The sequence below is a fragment of the Vulpes vulpes genome, chromosome 14, assembly GCF_048418805.1.
Source record: "Vulpes vulpes isolate BD-2025 chromosome 14, VulVul3, whole genome shotgun sequence".
Lineage (NCBI taxonomy): Eukaryota > Metazoa > Chordata > Mammalia > Carnivora > Canidae > Vulpes > Vulpes vulpes.
In genome coordinates, this window is record NC_132793.1 from 3,398,598 (window position 1) to 3,417,949 (window position 19,352).

A 19,352-nucleotide genomic window follows, 5' to 3' on the forward strand; every position below is an offset into this window, starting at 1 on the left:
CTAAAAGTTTCTCCTTGATACTCAACAACCAGAAGCCTGGGAGAGAATTCAAAAGGGACCAGGCATCTGACCGCAGGATTCTGTGACATCAAAGCCCCATCTGAGTTACACAGAGAACAGTGGTGCTCAAAGGGCATCCGGACCACCACCCACCTGGAAAGTGAGTGTAGCCATGGCAACCAGGTAAGGCTCGTTCCCAGGTACCAATCCACGCCCCCCCCCCTTCAGGGTGAAGTGTCACAGTGCTTCTCTTCACATTAAAGAAAGTACCAGCTTGTAGCAGATTGGGAATTTTAAAACAGGTCCTACTCCACCGAGGGTGTGAGGTGCGCTGCTGGAAAATCTCTGGTACCTGCTGGGGCTGCGTCCACGTTCTGGGAAACAGGGATCATGACACTGGCCTCAGGAAAGTTCAGTTGCAGTAAAGTTCATGAGCAGAAATTCATCTGACACTGCGAACGGGCTCATTCATTCCCTGGCAAGTGCCTGCTGTGCCCTGGCTCTCCTCTCATTAGCTCTGGAGTCCTTTGTTGAAATCTGCTCTATTCCACATTTTGAAATGGATTATGCAACATCATCACCATCACCACCACCACCACTATCACTGCCACCACCATCACCAGCAACATCATCATCACCACTACCACCACCAATACCATCACTGCCACCACCTACATTACCACCATCATCACTATGACCATCACCACCACTACCAACAACAGCACCATCACTGCTACCACCACCTCACTACCAGCATCACCACCATCAATCCCACCACCATCACCATCACCCCCTCACCATCACCACCATCACCATCATCACTACCACCAATACCATCACTGCCACCACCTACTTTACCACCATCATCACTACCACCATCACCACCATCATCACATCACACCCTCACCATCACCACCACTACCAACAACAGCGCCATCACTGCTACCACCACCATCACTACCATCACCACCATCACCATCATCACTACCACCAATACCATCACTGCCACCACCTACATTACCACCATCATCACTACCACCATCACCATCACCATTGTCACCACCACTACCACCATCACCACCACTACCAACAACAATCATCACTGCTACCACCACCATCACCACCATCATCACATCATACCCTCACCATCACTATACCACCATCACCACCATCATTCCCACCACCATCACCACCATCACCACAACCACTATCAATACCATCACTGCCACCACCTACATCACAACCACCACCTACACCATCGTCACTGCCACCATCACCACCATCACCACCACTACCAACAACACCAACACCATCACTACCACCATCATCACCAGCCCCACCATCACCATCACAGCCATCACCACCATCCCCACCACCATCTTCATGAGAACAACACTGCCACCACCGCCACTATCACAGCAGCTCCCACTGACACAGCCATCACCATCTGCCAGACACTGACCCTGTTCCTGGACCTTTAAGTATAACTGACCCACGTAATCCTCCTCGCAACCCTCGGGACCATCGTTGCCTCCACTTTGCAGATGAGACTCAGGTGACCAGAGATAACATAAAGTGGGCCGATGAATGGCAGGGGTCAGCATCACACACGGCAGGTAGCAGGCTCCTGGCCCTCTTCTCGTCCCCTTTCTGCCTGATTCCTAACACTGGGCTGTCTCGGTGAAGCAGCCACCTAGCAGGTGGTATGAGGTGTTCCCGCCCTGGAGGCCAGCATGGGACCAATGCAGGGGCGGCACTCACGGAGGAAGAGGTGGGTAGAGGTGCAGCCCACACCCCTTGCCCCTCACACCACGGTTCGTGTCCGCATTCCTGCCTTCCTTCAGTGACTGGTGCCCTGCTGGCCTAGGCACCACCAGTGGAGGAAACAGCAGGCAAGGTCCCCGCCCACCTGATGGACAAATTCTGGTCGCTGGGAACACAACACAGCAGCAAAGGCACCCCGGATTTCGGTAGAGTGTGGGACTAGGGGACACACTTTAAATGGGGTGCGGAGAGGGCTGCTCTGAGGAGGTGACATTTAACCTTTAACCAAGTGACAAGTGCTCTTAGTGAGAGAAGGGAAGGAGCAACCATCATAGGAACAATCTGACAAGTTCAAAGGGCGTGAGGAAAGGTCACCGCGGCCGGAGCACCGTGCACATTGGGGAGAGAAAGAGACAGCAGACCACGGCGGTGGCCGCGTGCAGCTCAGCCGTGGGGACCGGCTCATCCTCAGAACCACCTACGGGGTGGCTAAGGTCAGGGCCACGGTCACAGGTAAGGAAAATGTGGATCTGGGCCACCAAGCAAGCATGCCGGGAGCCAGGCTTCAAACCCCCATGGTCTGGGGCTCCAGGCCCATGCCCCCCCGACCCCTGGCTACGTGGCCACCGCACCACAGGGATGGAAGGTGACATCGGTGACGGAGCCTGGATGTCATTCAAGGGCAGGAGGAAGCAGGGACGGGGCGAGCTCTGATTTACACTCGGAGAGCCTCCCCCGGGCCTGAGCAGAAGGCGGCCCACAGAGGCCAAGAGCAGGTGCGGGAACCCACCAGAAGGCTGTGCGGTTGCCCAGGGGCCAAGGGGCAGTGGGTGCAGCAGCATAGCGGCCGAGGAGCCAGAAAGCTCACCCCGAGCTGGGGACAGCGGTGGAGGCGGTGAGTGGAGATGTCACAGAACAGGGGGACCCGGACACACAGGCAGGACTCAGGGGGCTGGGGAAAACCAAAGAAGACACTGCAGCAAAGACGTGGGGGCTGCCCTGGGGGCCCCGCTGGGCTCCGGGGCCTGGACTCGAGCAGTTTGCCTTCCGTGGCAGATTCCGTCCTCCCCTCCATCCACTCCACATTTCCGTGTGTCCCCCAAATGCACGAGCAGGGCCAGGGGCGATGTGATCCCCACCAGCAGCTCCCGGTCACCAGGCACCCCCAGCCCGGAGGAGGTGCAGAAGCCTCGGGATTCCTGCAGAACAGGACGCAGGAACAAAACTGTACAAATGTTCAACAGGAAGAACCTCAGAGGCGCCTCCTATCACCGAGAGGGGCCTGATGCCGTTTACATACTTCCCAGGACGGTGAGCTCCCCTCTCACCACCGGCCAGCGGTGCGCTGCGGATACCACGGAGAGCCCCCACCCCCAGCACAGCACCCTGGGCCCCCTGGGCCCGTGCCCGGGCCACCACCAAATGGGACTGCGAGGCCCCTGCGCACACAGGCCAGCGCCAGGCCAGGACGCCCCGAAGCCAACCCACTCCTGGAAGCGCCTGCGATGGGCGAGCACAGCTCCCTGCCGCTTTGTTCTCAAGAGGGAGAGGTCAGCCGTGGCTCACCAGGCACTTGAGGAAAGCCTGTCACGTGAAAAAGAGACCATGATAAACACGGGGGGAAAAAGAAACTCCCCAGAAGAAAGAGATGAGTCAGGAGGCAGATTATTTAATTTAAAAACACAATCTCCAAGGAGAAGCCTCAGAGAGGAGGTGCGTGCTCGCAGGGAGTTGAACGCTGGCTGTCCCCGCCCCGCAGAGCCCGGGCTCGCCCTCTGGAATCACTCGGGACAAACCCCACCCTTTCCTTCCAAGGCTGCCATCCCGTCCCCCACATCTAAGCAGGGTGTTTGAAGCCCCTCAGCATTAAACTCCTCCGCGCTGCTGAGGAGGGCACTCGATGGATGAGCACTGGGTGTTATACTATATGTTGGCAAATCAAACTTCATTAAAAACAAAAAAAACAAGGATGCTTGTGAGAGGGAGGTAGACAGTCAGAGAAGGACAGGTGACAGAAGAATCAAAGGCCAGATGAGAGATTTGAAGATGCTGCACTGCTGGCTTTGAAAATGATGAAGGGGGACGCCTGGGTGGCTCAGCGGCTGAGCATCTGCCTTTGGCCCAGGGTGTGATCCTGGGGTCCCGGGATCGAGTCCCACATCGGGCTCCCTGCATGGAGCCTGCTTCTCCCTCTGCCTCTCTCTCTCTCTGTCTTTCATGAATAAATAAATAAAATATTTTTTAAAAGATGGCAAAGGGGCTAGAAGGCTAAGGCATGCAGGGGAGCTCGGCAAGCTGGAAAGGAGGAAATCGGGTTCTTCTCCGGGGCCTCCAGAAGGAATGCAGCCCTGCTGACACCTTGATTCTAGGATCTGTAATCTCCAGAACTGTGAGATAATAAATGTGTGTTTAAAAAAAATAAATAAAAACAAAACAAAAAACCCAGTCCTCCATGCTGGCTCGGCCGCCCAAGCAGTCTGTCAAAAGATATATTCAACTCTTGAGTATGTCAGCCAGACTATTAATGCTTTCATCGATTCCTATCATCTACCCAGTTGATTAACTGTCAAGTTGCTAAGGCGAATGCTGATGGTTCAGGGCCTAGAGCCCTGTGACATTCCTTTGGAGAGAGCCTGCGGTGGTCAAACTACCATTATCACAATGTTTTATGAAATTTCGAACATACAGAAAAGTAAGGGGAAAAAGTACAACCAACAATCATAGGCAAAGCACCCAGACTCTTCCATTAACATCTTGCATTTCCTTCCTGTGCGTGTGTGCGTACGTGTGCGTAATCTCCGCCTAGAAAGATACCCTCCAGGAAAATTCAGAGATTGGCACACTTTCTCTGCAACATCCAGTCGTAAACAATACTTCATGGGTATGCTTGTGTTCCTTTTTTTTTTTTTTTTGCTTGTGTTCCAATAAAACTTTATTTACAAACCCAACAGCAGCCCACAAGCCCAGGGAGTAACAAGAGCTTGCACATGGTGAAACTTTCTCCCAGCAGGTTTGGCCACAGCCCCCCACGAGGAAGCTGTGCGGGGGGGGGGGGGGGGGGGGGACCCAGGATGGGAAGCCAAGGGCAGTGAGCTGGGCTGTCGTGCCCGAGCTCCCACCAGCTCCTCACGGGGAACGGAAGCCCGAGGCCTGCCTCCGAGCTCCAGGTGAGCACTACCTGGAGGGGTGGGCGGCCAGGGCTCAGCGCCACTCTCTGCACCACGGCGCAGGGAACAAAGTGGGCTTAGGGTCAGTGGGCTCAAGACGGGATTGAGAGCAAGGCCCCCCCACCCCTAAGCCTCACTCTGCCCATCTGTAAGACGGTAGCAATGACGGGACCTGCCCCCCAGGCCCAGGTGGGGGGCAGGTGGGCAGCACGTGCTCACTCCATGAAGCGCTGCTGGGAAGAACGGATGAAACGTTCTATTTCCTAAAGGCGAATTTAACACCACCCAATTTCTATTGTGCCATTTGCTTGTAGCAGAGGCCATGTGGAAAAAAGAAAAAACAAGGAGAGAAGGAGGCAGGAGGAAGGCAGGCGCGAGAGCTTCCTGTGAAGTGGCCTGGTGGCAGCAACGCCCACGGCCCGGGGCTGGCACCCCATCTCCCGCACACCCAGACCCCGGACGCGCTGTTCCCCCGGATGTGAGCCCTGCAGCCGCAGCTCCGGCACAGCTCTCTAGCTGGTACTCTATCCCCATCTTTGTCCCCAGGCAGGTTCAGGCAGGTGCCTCGGGCCCTCCGTTTATGGGGTTCTCCTGTCAACAGGTGGGGGTTGATTCACGGAGAAACCACAGAAGTCGGGAGCTTACGTGTCAGGTGAGAATTAGCATGCTTTTAACCCCACCCCAGGAGAAGACTTGATAGCGGTACTGGTCAGACATCCCCAAAGAGATGTGGGCCAGGTGCGTAATCATGTTCCTGGGATGAACTGCGACAGCGACCAACCATGTGTCAGAGCTGCATGTGTGCCCCCCGTGTGCCCGCTACACCCAGAGCCGCTTTGCTCTAACACACGTTGTCTTGACTTAGCCGCTTTACACACACACGGGAAAGCACAGCTGCGTCCCAAGCCCTATGACTGTTCTCAGCATGTTAATATGATTTTTGAACTTGCAGAAAAGAATTAAGAATAGTGTAATGAGCAGCCCAGGTGGAGCAATTATTAGTGGTTTGCTGTATGTGCTTCCTACGTTCACACACATGCACCTGTTACGGACAGTGGGCAGGGCCAGGCCATCTCAGAGGATGCTAAAGCAAAGACGCTCTGCCTGCAAGTGGTTCATCCCCCTAAAGTAATAGGATCACAGCTAACACAACTATGAGAACACTCCCCTCACTCCCAAATCCCAGCCCCTTTAGTAAATAAAGTTTTCATCCAAACTTTGATTTATTTCCCCGTCACGTTCACCTCCAACCACATGGACAGGATATACAACCAATAAAAATCTCCTGCTCTGCTGTCTGAGTATTTCTTAAATTGGCTTGCCTTCCCCAGACCGAGGCAGGCATCTTGCAGCCCCTAAATATTTACTGACCCTGCCCTGGGATCTGCATCAGTGATTCTGAGCAGCGCCTGAGCAGCGCCTGACCAGCAGCATCACCTTTGAACCTGTTAGAAATGCAAATTCTAAAAAAAATAAAATAAAATAAAAATAAAAGAAATGCAAATTCTCACACCCACTCCAGGCCAGCAGAACCAGAAGCTCTGCAGGTGGATCCTGCAGTCACTGGTGTGACCATCCACCCCCACCCCCACCTCCCCTCCTGGGGATTCGAAGGCAGGTTCTCACACCCTGAGAGCAACTGGAAGAATGGTCCCTCAGGTCAGGTGCTCCCTCCACCAGGGAAAATTAGCATAGAAATAAAATGAAAGGACGGGTTTTATTTTGTATGCACCTTTCGAAGTTAATTGGGAATATCTGAACTTCCTGCCCGAGTAATAACCGCGCGATATGCTCTGGCAAAGACTATTCCTGCCCCACCAACCACAGATTGCAGAACCCAGGAACCTCTGCAAAAACACGGGATTCAGCTGTGACATGTCAAATTATGTCAAGATGCAATGAAGAAACAGAGCTAAAAATAGCACCACAAGGCTGAGCACGGAGGGCTCTGGTTCATCAGCGCCAGGACCAGAGAGACACGGCCTCCAGCCCCTCCTCAGGCCCCGAGAGGGCCCGGGCAGGAGGAAGGAGCTGCTCCGTCCATATGTCATGTGCCCTCGTGCCCACGACACCGCGGGGGCAAAGCGCAGGGCTCCAAGGGAGGCAGGAGTGAGCAGGTTGCTCCTGAGGAGGATACTTGATGGTTTAAAAATAGAATGTTCTGAGCGTACACGATATGAACAGTCACCCCGCGAGCAGAGCTATTGCCTTATGTAACGGCGATGTCATTAAAGACGCCGTGAGACACAGGTCGCGGGTCGATAATGCAGGTCAACTGCTCCGCAACCGAAGAGTCCACACCAAAAACAAATCGAAACAAAAAAAACCCACAGACACAAGGTCTCCAGCCCTTGCGCGTAGACAGGGGCCTGCGAAGTGCTGTGCTGCTGATGGGTGTGGCTCGGGGAGGGACACTAACGGTGGCAGGGCGGTGGGTGGGTGGGGGGGACATAAACTGGTGTCTCCACTCGGCCTTGTTCCTTTAGCTCGGCCCCTGGCCCCTAAAAGCCGGGAGGTGAAACAGCAGGTCTCGCTGGCCGTGGTTGCTTCTGCGGAGGGTGGCACCTAAGTGACAGCTGAGACGGCTCCGGGACAACGTCGCCCTGCTCCTCCGCCCCAGCAAACGGTGGACCCCTGACGATTTCTGAATGAACTTCCAGCAGGCTGTTTTTCTGCTGACGGGTTATTCTTAGAGTTTGGAAGTGGCTGCCATCATTATGCATGTGCATAATTCCCTAATTCATCCTTGCAGAGCAACATGCCCGGGACTCGGCACCACCGCCAGGCAACTGCTAAATTACCACCCTGCCTCCCTACGCAACCCTCCACCTCCCCGCCCCGGCCCCCAGGAACAGAGCAAGCATTTCGGGGGAGGGGGTCTCTGCAGACTGGCAACTAACTGCCCTCTCCGGGAGTCCCCGGGACTTCATTTCCCTCGGAGTCCAAAAACTTGCAGCTGAGCAGCACAGCGGGGCGCCATCGGGAACCAATTTTGCTTCCAGGAACTTTGCGCGACCCGTATTAACACTTGGAATCGGTTCCCCCATCCCCCTCTGCAGCCCCAGCTCCAAACAGCCAACCTCACTTGCAAGCCAGGTTTTTTTTTTTCAGAACCCCGAACCCACAAAGGATACTAAACGTAAAAATGACAGAAAAGCAAAAAACGCGTGCTCCTCCCCACCTCCTGCCTCCCAGCCAGGAGTCCTCCCCGGTGGGGATCCCACAGGGACACGGACTCCTGCTCCAGCAGCAGCGTTTATTCCAAACACGAAATGAAGGCTTCAATCTCCGACGTCGGAAACCTCCCCTACTTTAAATTTTTACGAAACCCCGGCTTTCGAATAGAACCCCCACCCCGTGCTGTCAAAATGCACATCGGGGACAATCTATTATTTCCTGGAAATTTTCTTGCAGGCTGGAGATGAAAAGGCATCCAGGTGGAATTTTTATTTTTAGCCTAGAAGGAATAGGGTCAAAATAACATTCACGTGGAAACGAAAGAGCGGGGCTTTGTAGTGGATCCGGGGCTGCCGGCAAATGCTGGCCTGCTCCACCAGAGGCATGGAGAGGACTTGGGGTTTTTTTTGGGGGGGGGGGGGCGGACAGCACCCATCCCTCAGCCCAGACTCCAGACATGGACATTTGATTCAAGGGCACCAACAGTGCCATTCTCCGGCTGCCCCTGCTGCTGCTAACGCTTGCAAAGCCTTGGACTTTTAGAGCCCCTGCACCCCCGACCCTGCCAAGAGATGCCCACCGCTCTCCCTCCCCCAGCATGTCTGGGAGCACTCCACTTACCTTATGCTCAAAGAAAGGGGCTGAACTACAGTCCTCATCCTCCCAGGAAACTCCGTCTCCCTGAGGGCTCCTGGATCCTGTCCCCCTAAACCTCTCCTGGAGGTAGGGCTTGGCAGAGAGCCCCCGCAGCACTCAGGACGAGCTCAGCTCCCAAAGAACCTCCAACCCCCAGCCCGCACGACACTGCAATTGTCAGCAAGCTCCTGTCTGCCTTTTGGGGCTGAACACCGTTATTATCTGTAAACATTTTTAAATATAGACATTGCAGGAGTACGGGCCTGGGGTGGGGTGAGGAGGGCCGCTTGGGGCTGAGGAGCCAGCTCAGGGGACCACGCACCAGGCCCCAGCCCCCACCAAGCCCCCCCGCTCTGCTCAGTGCCACGATGTGTCACCCAGCACTGGCAGGTCACCGCTCAGGCCAGCAGCGGGCCAGAGCCTGGCAAAAATCGCCAAACCACAGTCTGAAATCCCACCTACAAAACCCACCGTGCCAGCGACCTCTCCTGGCCTCAGGCAAGGGCCACTGGGTATGGGGGCCCTCTCCCTTGTCCCCGGGCCCTGGCGCTGCCACATTGACCTTGGGGAGAGGGCACCTCGGCCGTGCAAAGTCGGGAGCCAGCTGCTGCAGTCTTAGACCAGGGAGGCTGCCCGGAGCCAAGCCCCAGGGACCACGGCCGAGGACGGGATTCAGAGCTGCGGGACGCCAGTGAGAAGGGGCCCAGGGCAGGGTTTCCCAAGCTCAGCCCCACTGCTGCCTGGGGCCACATGCTTCTCTGCTGTGGGCCCAGCCCGTGCACTGTCATAGGATGCTAGGCGGCCTCCCTGGTCTCTCCCCACTAGATGCCAGGAGCACCCCCCACCCCAGGGTGACAACCAAAGTGTCTCCAGACATCACCCATGTCCCCTGGGGGCAGAGCTGCCCTGTTGAGAACCTCTGGGCTACAGAAAGGCAGCTGTGGGTCTGAATCAGGAACTGCATGACTGTGTGAACTTGGGATTTGCTCCTCTGGACCTCAGTGTTCTCATCTGCAAAGTGGGCAGTAGGGCCATGAAGAACTGAGCCCAGGCCCAGCGCGGATGAATGGAGCTCGCACTCAGAGGGGCCCAGACCCTTTCCTGCCCAGGAGAGGGGCCGGGCTCTGCGGCAACAAGCTGCAGCCGGGCATCACTCCCCTGTGCACTTCTGCTCACCCAACTGTGCAAGGGCACGCGCTCCCCAGGCCGGGTGAGCTGAGCTGAGCTGAGGTATGCGGAGTGCCATCGCACAGCAAAGGAGCTGGGGGAGGGGGTTCCAGAGGGCGGAGGAAGGCAATCCTGAGGGCAGGACTCCTGGGAGAGCCAGGTCCCCTCCGAAATGTCCCTGGGTGAGCATGCGAACCCTGAACATTTTTCCAGAGTTATTCCACATTTAGGGTCTCTTTGGAAACCTCTAATTCCAGGAGCCAATGATAGGTTGCTCTTGCCTTTTAGAAAAGAGAACTTGCCCTGCTGATGACACCTCTATGCGATCTTGCCTGGGAGCTGCTGCGCACTTACCACTGAGGCTGGCAGCCCATCTCTGCCCCTTCCGGGGGGAGGGAGAGCAGAGGACCGAGACCCCAGCTGAGGGCAGAGGGCGGAGGTTTAACCTGGTTGCTTTCCCTCACCTCCCGCTCAAGGTGTTTCTAGAGGCAGCACAGGGCTTCCAGGCCTCTGGAACAGCGGGGTCTCTCTGCCAGGCCCCGTGCAGAGGCCTTGCAGCCCTACCTGACCTCACCCTCACGCACAGGGGTCCCAAGGGCAGGCACTTCTATGATCCCTCTGTCCGGTGGGGAAACTGAGGCTCGGAGAGGTAAAGTAAGTGGCCCAAGGCCACTCATTAGGAGGTGGCTGGGGAGGGTCACAGACACTACCTCTGACTCTGAGCCTGAGTGTGACCCTCTGTGGCTCTAAAACAACAGCACCCAGGGAAACTGAGTCACTGTCCCAGCTCAGACACAAGTTCCAAACAAAGCCTAGAGCAAGTCCTGATCCCGGGGAGTAGAATTACAGGGGTCCATTCCAGGTGCCTTCGCTCCCCAGGGGCCCCCCCAAGCCAACTGAGCCTTTGTCCCATGCTGAGCCCCAGAACTGGCTGTGAGCAGGTGCAAGAGAACCCAAAGCCTTCTTCCCCAGGCAGGTCACTGAGTCACACGTGGTTAAGCACAGAAACTCCGCTCAGCACAGTGCCAGCCTCCCGGGAGGCAGTCGGCACCCTGGGGCTGGTTTCCATGAGGATGATCCATTGCCAGACTCCCCCCACCTGGATTTCACGAGCCCATCTCTCTGCCAGGAACTGCCAATATCAGGTCGTCTGAATCCTCGCAAGAGGCCAGGGATGGAGGAACTCTCCCCATCCCACAGAGGGGGAAACTGAGACCGGAGGCGGCTCAGGAGGCAGCAGGTGGGGGGCAGGGTTACTGGACCCAGGCTTCGGACATTCCTGCCACTGTCACACACGAACCCAGAGAAGACAAACGGATTAGGGTTGTCCCAGAAAGACACCCCGAGAGCTCCAAGTTTATTGAAATCCATATACCATATCGACTCGGGTGTCATGAGCCACACGTGAAGTGGGGTGCCCTCCTGCCCCCAGATACCTCACAATTCACTGGAACAGACACAGCCCATCTATCAGCAACTCACCCCAGCTCCTCCTCCAGAGTCTCCCTTTCTCTTCCACCCCAACCCCACTGACGCCAGCCCAGACTGAGCCAAGCTCACCTGTCGCCTGGAAGCCCCCACCGGCCTCCACCTGTCTCCCCACTAACGGAGAGCCACCCTGGTGTCCATCCACCCCAGCAAACCCCCTGCATCCTCTGGGGCGTGTGGGTCAGAGGGCAGACCTCCTCCACGCATGGCCGAGGAACCGGATGGCAGAGGGTGGGGAGGCCGGGAGCTAGATTTCAAAGTGCAGAGTCGTGCCCACAGAGAAGAGAGGTGGTGTGGGCTGCTCACATGCCATTGGTTCCATGTGCCGAGTCCGGGCAAGGTCCACTCAATGCTCACATCCCAGAAGATGCCCCATCGCTGTCCCGATGTCTGGGTGAGCCAGTGGGATCAGAAGGGCGCGCAGGATGCCTGCGGTCCCACTAACACGCACAGAGCATCGGGTGCCCCGGCCCAGGACCACTGCTCCCAGATCAGGACTACACTCTTGACCCCGCGTGAGGGCACCTCGTTCACAGCCCCAGACAGGAGGGTGTTATTATCGCCTCCACTTTAGGGATGGGAAACTGAGGCAGCGGGTGCCCACAGTGATGAAGCTGAGCACAGCTTCTCAGTCCGAGCACCATGGACACGGGGGCCGCGCGGGTCTCTGCAGCGGGGCTGCCCCATGGGTCAGACGGTGCTCAGCAGCGCCCGGGGCTGCCCCGGTCCTTGCCGACAGAGCTGCCCCCCGCCCCGGCTGCGACAACCCCAAATGCCTCCGGACGCACCAAAGCCGCTGCCGGGGGAGACACCAGGGTGTCAGAGGTGTGTGGGGGGGTGGCCTTTGCCTCTCGCTGGGGTCTCAGACTTCTTTCCACTGGAAAACAGGTAACAAGAGGAGCATGACTGGCCCCTGGAACACATCCCGTCTTCCCGATCACTTTCCGCCGCAGGCGCTCCCCTGGCCAATGGCAGCAAGTGACGCCCGCCCGACCCCCGCCCAGACGTGGTCACTCATGGAGGCCGTGCCCACAGCCACAGCGTCTGGGCTTGCTCACGCGGAATTTCAGGAAGCATCTAGAGCCGTGGTCTGGAGGACTCTGTTCGGACTAAAAGGCGAGGCAAGGAACGGTGGCCAGGTGTGAGTGCTCCACGCAGGTGAGTGCTCCTCCCAACGGGGTAGGACGGGTCCTGCCCGAGGCAGGCAGACAGCACTCAGCTGTTTTTCCTTCTGTATTTACCCACCGGCCCCTCCAAGTAGGACTCTCAGCAAAGAAAACGAAGCAGGGAACAAAACAGAAACCTAGTCTTTATGGAACGGACAGTCTGGCAGCCCAGCAACGCCAGAGCGCTGAGGTTTACAGACCAGGCCAGAAAATCCAGATGTTTAGGTGAAATACTGCAACTGTTTTTCTTTCTTTTCTTTCTTTCAATTTTAATTCCAGTCACTCAACACAGTCTAACATTAGTTGCAGGTGCACAGTATAGAGATTCAGCGCTTGCACACATCACCCGGCGCTCGTCACGACAGGTGCCCCCCTTCATCCCATCACCTCTTCCCCAGCCCCCACCCACCTCCCGTCTGGTGACCAGCAGTACGTCCTCTGTTTCCGAGTTTACCTCTCTCTTTTTTCTCCTTTGCTCATTTGTTTTGTTTCCTAAATTCCACATATGAGCAAAATCATACGGTGTGTGTCTTTCTCTGACTTATTTTACTTAGCATGATTCTCTCTAGACCCATCCGTGTCAGTGCAAATGGCAAGATCTCTTTCTTTTTCATGGCCGAGTAATATTCCCTTTGTATATACACCACATCTTCTTTATCCATTCATTAGGCAATGAACACGGGCTGCTTCTATAAAAAATGCTGCATTAAACATGGGGCTGCATGTATCTTCTCCAACTAGCTGTACTCACATTCTCTGGGTAAATACCAAGCAGTGGAATTACTGGATCATATGGCAATTCTACTTTTAATTTTTGGAGGCACCCCATTCTGTCCTCCCAAGTGACTGCACCAGTTTGCATTCCCACCAACAGCGCACGAGGGTTCCCCTTTCTCCACATCCTCCTCAAAACCTGGTGTTTCTCGTGCTGTTAATTTTAGCCATTCTGACAGGTGTGAGGTGATACCTCAGTGTGGTTTTGATTTGTATTTCCCTGATGATGAATGATGTGGAGCATCTTTTCATGCGTCTGTTGACCATCTGGATGTCTTCTCTGGAAAAAATTGTCTGCTCGTGTCTTCTATCCACTTTTAATTGGATTATTTGGGGTTTCTTGATGTTGAGTCTTATAAGTTCTTCATATACTTTGGTCACTAGCCCTTTATCTGATATGTCATTTGCAAATATCTTCTCCCATTCACTAGGTTGCTTTTTCAGTTTTGTTGATGGCTTCCTTCACCGGGCAGAAGCTTTTTATTTTGATGTAGTCCCAAGAGTTTATTTTTACTTTTGTTTCCCTCGCCTCAGGAGACATGTCTAGAAAGATGTTGCTATGGTCAATGTCAGAGAAATTACTGCCTGTGCTCTCTTCTCAGATTTGTATGATGTCAGGTCTCATGTTTAGGCCCTTCACCCATTTTGAGTTTATTTTTGTGCATAATCTAAGAAAGGGTCAAGTTTCATGCTTTTGCACTTTGTTGTCCAGTTTCCCCAGCACCATTTGTTGAAGAGACTGTCTTTTCCCCCATTGCATAGTCTAGCCTCCTCTGTGGAAGATTAATTGACCACATAATTATGGGGTTTACTTCTGGGCTCTCTATCTGTTCCGTTGATCTATGTGTCTATTTTTATGCCAGCACCATCCTGTCTTATTTACGACAGCTTTGTAGTGTATCTTCAAATCTGGGATTGTGATACCTCTAGTTTTGTTCTTCTTTTTTCAGGATTGCTTTGTCTCTTCGGGGACTTTTGTGGTTCCAAATAAATCTTAGGATGATTTGTGTTAGTTCTGTAAAAAAGTGTAGTTAGTATTTTGATAAGGATTCCACTTATCCATAAGGCAGTATGGACATTTAACAATATTTGCTCCTCCAATCCATGAGCAGGGACTATTTTTCCACTTGTCCGTGTCATCTTCTATTTCTTTCATCAGTATTTTACACTTTTCAGAATACAGAATCCACCCCTTTGGTTACATTTATTCCTACATATTTTATTATGTATGATGTAGCTGTTAATGGGATTATTTTATTAATTTCTCTTTCTGCTACTTCTTTATTAGTGTATAGAAATACAATGGATTTCTATATATTGAAAATCCCTAAACTTTTCAATGTTCATTCCATTAAACACACACATACACACACACATAAACACACACTGTTCAGGCCAAATCAAGCAAGTCTACAGGCTAACGTTGGCCCATGGACTTCCTGTTTTAAACCTTGGGTTTCTACCTTAGTTTCTACCAGATTTAGAGAAGAACAGGACCAAGCCACCTTTGTGGGCTGCTTCTAGACCTGGTGGCTTCCAATCCAGGCTTAAAAGAGAAAGGAGAAAGTATGATAGCTTCGGGGAAAGTGTGATCCTGTGTTTTACTTTCTCTGGCCAGGAGAGGGGAGGCTCACCGAGCATGGAGCTGCCCCCTGGCCCTTATCACGAAACATATGGATGGTCAAGTCTCCCACTTGCTTGGGCGAAGGAAGCCACATATGGAAGGCCAAATATTCTGGAAATCTCTTCCAGTTGGCTCCCATGATTTTCCATGCTGGGAAGGAAAGCTAAAAGAGGGAGAAAGCTCAGAATAAGCAGAAGGAGAACCACGTGGCTCTCCACGGACCAAATGTTCTCTTTCCCTGGACCAAGGGAGGAGCTGATGGGTGGTGGGGCAGCCCCTCAAGGTCACTCAGAAGAGAGCACATGAGCACACACAGTACACCTCCAGCCTCCAGCTTGGGAGCAAACACATGAGTCTACAAAGAAGAACAGGAGGGAGGCCATTGTACTTGCACAGGTGCAAGGAGCATGTGGGTCCAGCCAGCGAGGAACGGTGAGGATGGGAACATCTGGGCACATCTGGGAGATATTTTGGAGATAGAAACCTCAAGACCATCCTGGACTATGGACTCATAAACATCTAACCACAATGGAAGCTGGCATGTACCTCAGGCTATAGGTACCAGCACTCGTGCTGTCGAGGGTCAGTACGCATACTGACCACCAGCCGTCCAGGATGGAAACATGGAAAACGCCTGCTCCAGCACTTCCTCTCTCCTGAGAAGGCCAAGTGCAGAGAGAACAGGGAGGCATGGTGGAAACCGTGTCTCTACACTGAAAGTGTTGAGGATACGTGGTGCTGGACCACACGGGAGGCTGTTTCACAGGGAGAAAAAAGGGTCTTTTGACTCAAAATTCCTGCCCAGTCTCCAGCTCTGGGAAGGCTATGTATGCATCTCTGAACTTGACCCAGATCAGCGAGATCCAGGGCTTTGCTCACACCCTCCTGAGAGGGGACCTGCCCTGACAACCACATCTGAAACAGGCCTTGCCACTTGCCTTGTCCTTGCTGGGCTTGGCTGACCTCCTGGCACCCCCTGCCCCCTGACATATCACACACTGGTCATACACTGGTCACAGAACACCCCCTCCTGAGATGGCAAGGGACTCATACACTCAGAACGTATGAGGTACTCAGTAGGTGTTTGTGAACAGATAAAGAGATGGACTAATGAACCCTCCAATAGAGGCAGATATCAACACGAGAATGTCGTGAAAGGCAATTCAGGTTGAAAAAGTGAACAGGAACAACTCAAATGTTCATGAGCTGATGAATGGATAAACAAAATGTGGTCCATCCATACCGTGGAATAGTATTTAGCCACAAAAAAGGAACGAAGCTCTGATACACGCTACTCACGGATGAGCCTCAAAATCATTAGGCCACACAAAAGAAGCCAGTCATAATGGCCACGTATGGCATGATTCCATTCACAGGAAATGTCCAAAGAAGGCAAATCTACAGAGACAGCAAATTGGTGGCTGGTGGGAGCTGGAGTAGGGGGTGGGGAGTGATTCCTAATGGGCCCAAGGCTCCTTTTCTGGGGAAAGAAGGGGGTTCTAAAACTGATTATGGTGATGGCTGAACAATTCTGTGAATTCTGAAAACCACGGCACAGTACGTTTTCAATAGGTAAATTTTATCACATGGTACGGATTTTATCATATGGTAAATTTTATCATATAATATGGGCTATATTTCAGTAAAGCTAATACCAAAAAAAATCAAAAGAAAATTTCGGGGTGCCTGGGTGGCTCAGTCAGTTGAGCCGGACTCTTGATTTCAGCTCAGGGCATGGTCCTGAGATTGAGCCTGTTGTCAGGCTCTGCACTGGGTGTGGAGCCTGCTTAGTTTTCTCTCTCTCTCTCTCTGCCCCTCTGCCCCTCCCCACCCCACTCCCTGGCTCACATGCACATGTGTGCTATCTCTCAAAAAAAATTATGATCATAAAAAAAAGAAAACAAAACAAAACAAAACAAAAAAGAAAGAAAAAGAAGATTCCCAAGGCAGCTCGTCCATGGGTCAGATGCTCTCAATTTGGAAGCTACATCCTGAGTATGAATTAGGCAATAAGGAAAGCAGCCCTAATTACTTTGCATCCCCAGGTGATCGGTAATTAACTCCACCTTTGGTTGCTTTAAAAAAAAAAAAAAGTTTGAGACCTAGAATGCTAAGAAATCTCATGGCCACTCATGATGTCATCATTGGCTTTTCACTGAACACCTCCTCAGCGCAAGTGCATACCGAGAGCTCTCCCTGCAACCCCAGGGCAGACAGTCTTCGTCCTCATTTCACAGAAGCTGAGAGGTTGAGGCTCCAGGCTGAGGTCACGGACACCTCTGTAGCAGGTCCATTTTATCTACCTTTGCATGTGAGCTGCACCCAATTTCCTTCTCCCCATCCCCACCCCGTGAAGCTCTCTCTTCCTCCCCCTCCCTCAGCGCTGGTGTCAGAGCCACAGTGGACTGGATTCATCTTTGTGATTTTCTGCTTACGTCACCCCACGTCCCTATCATCTTTGCTCAACATCCCCCTCCTCCGAGGCTCAGGACTTGCAGCTCCACCAGTCCCCATCTCTGTCCACCATCAGCTTGTCCTGGCCATGGCCCCGGGGCCACAGGAGTCCAGCCAGTCTTGTCTCCTCCCGACCATCACCCATATGAGGACCAGTCCACCCCCTGGCATCATGAGTCCTTGACATTCTCAACACCAACCCCACCTCCAATCATCAGGACCATGGCCAACACGGAGACGGCTGCCCCCACATCTGCCCCCCAACTGAAAACGTGAAGCCCTTGTTTCTCACCTCCCCCAAGACCTCCCACCCCTCCACCCACAGAGCCCTCGGGGCCGCACAGGCTCTCTCTCCTGCCTTCAGCCCCTCAACCAGCTCCTCCCAGGTGTTGTTTCCATCCAGTTCAATCTGAGCCCCCCTGCTCAGCGTGTCCGACCAGAATTCAAGGCTCAATATGCCCCTGCCCTCCACCACAACCTCCTTGCCCCTGCCATCTGCTTTTTCTCATTTCTGCTCCCAAGCACATAGCTTAAAAGCTTCTGCAAAATCACAATACCGTGCTCTACAACAAATTCATTTTATTTGACTTCAGCTGGGTATTGAGTACCTGCAGGTTCTCTACTCATTCCCAGATGATTTTCTATCCCATTTTCCAGTTCTCATGGGGGTGCAGTGAAATCAAACCCCTTTGTGCACTGCTGATAGCACATCCCTAACACAATGGCAATCCTGCATTATTTTTCAAGAGGCATAGAACATTTAACTTCTTAAATTCGTGTCTCGGACTCTACCCTGAAGAAAAAAATCCAAAATACAGAGAACACTACATGCATGAAGGATTTACCATTTTATTAGTAATCACACTGAAACATCTGAAGCATTGAAAATATCCAACAGAAGGAGGACCAGTTAAGTAAATTTTACTGAAGCAGATACTCTACTGAAATACTGCCTATGCCTGCATTTTGGAAACAAAACTTCAATTTAGGCTACTTGAAATAAGCTCTTTTATTTGATTACCAAATAAGACAAAGCGAACCAGGTGCAAGGCAAGCAGATTGTACTCTCAGGGCACAGGGGAGAGTGAGCATGTAACGCACACACAAGGGGACAGAATGTGAAAGCACCAGGAGACCCCACAACCAGACTGAAGTAGTTAGCAGGAGGACATTCACTCTCCTCTCGCGAACAGCAGGGCAGAGGCTTCACAGGCAGGGCCTGGTTCTCGGGCCTGACTCAGGAAAGGTGGCATCCACCTGGTTGGCAGAGGACGTCTGGTACTTCCAGTGAGTGCTGGAGGTTAAGACTTGAATCAAGGTCTTAGCAACTTAGCAATCCTGGGACATACAAGACGGTGGGCAAGCAGCCCTTCGGCCTCGGCTGAGGTTGAGGAAGGGATAAAAGCCTGATCCAAAGGTTTCTGCATTAACCACGAGCGAGCTCCCTGGGACCAGAGAAGAATGCTTGGAGGCTGAGGATGGGCTGCGGGTCAAGGCTGAGATTCAGTGGAGAGTAGGCTGGGTCGGGTCCTAGGATCCAGACTGGCTCGGTGATGAAACTGGGCCAGGAAAGAAGTACGAGAAGAGAAAGAGGAGGGCCAGGGCCAGGGTCCTAAGGAGGAGGAGGAGGCTGAGGGCAGGCAGAACTGTACTGGCGAGCTGGCTGCCGGAGGTTAACTCTGGGGAAGAACCGTTGTGTGTGACGCAAGGATCCGGGGTCGGCTCCTGCAGGTGGGTTGCCGAAGGAACCAGCTACCAACTGGACTCCTCAGATCAATCAAATTAAAAGTTCATCACTGCTCCCTTTGTGGATTTTGCACTTCCTTGCCCTCTTGCTATGGGGGAAACTTGTCTTTCTCATTCTTTTGCTTATCATTTCCCGTCAAGCATCATTTTCCCAGGCTGCTAAATAAAGTATACTCTTAACAAGGAAGA

The 19,352-nt window shown here is 53.3% G+C and overlaps 1 protein-coding gene across 7 annotated transcripts in view; it reads right to left on the reverse strand.

The window, feature by feature from the left end:
• PHACTR3 (phosphatase and actin regulator 3) overlaps window positions 1-19,352 on the reverse strand; it is a 231,231-nt gene that overhangs the window by 138,631 nt on the left and 73,248 nt on the right. Inside the window, exon 1 of one of the 7 annotated variants that reach the window (XM_072735487.1) lies at window positions 8,730-9,411. The exons of the other annotated variants lie outside the window; for them this stretch is intronic. The gene's annotated coding sequence lies outside the window, so the exon portion shown is untranslated. Of the gene's footprint in view, window positions 1-8,729; window positions 9,412-19,352 lie in introns of those variants that run through there. 7 annotated transcript variants of the gene reach the window in all.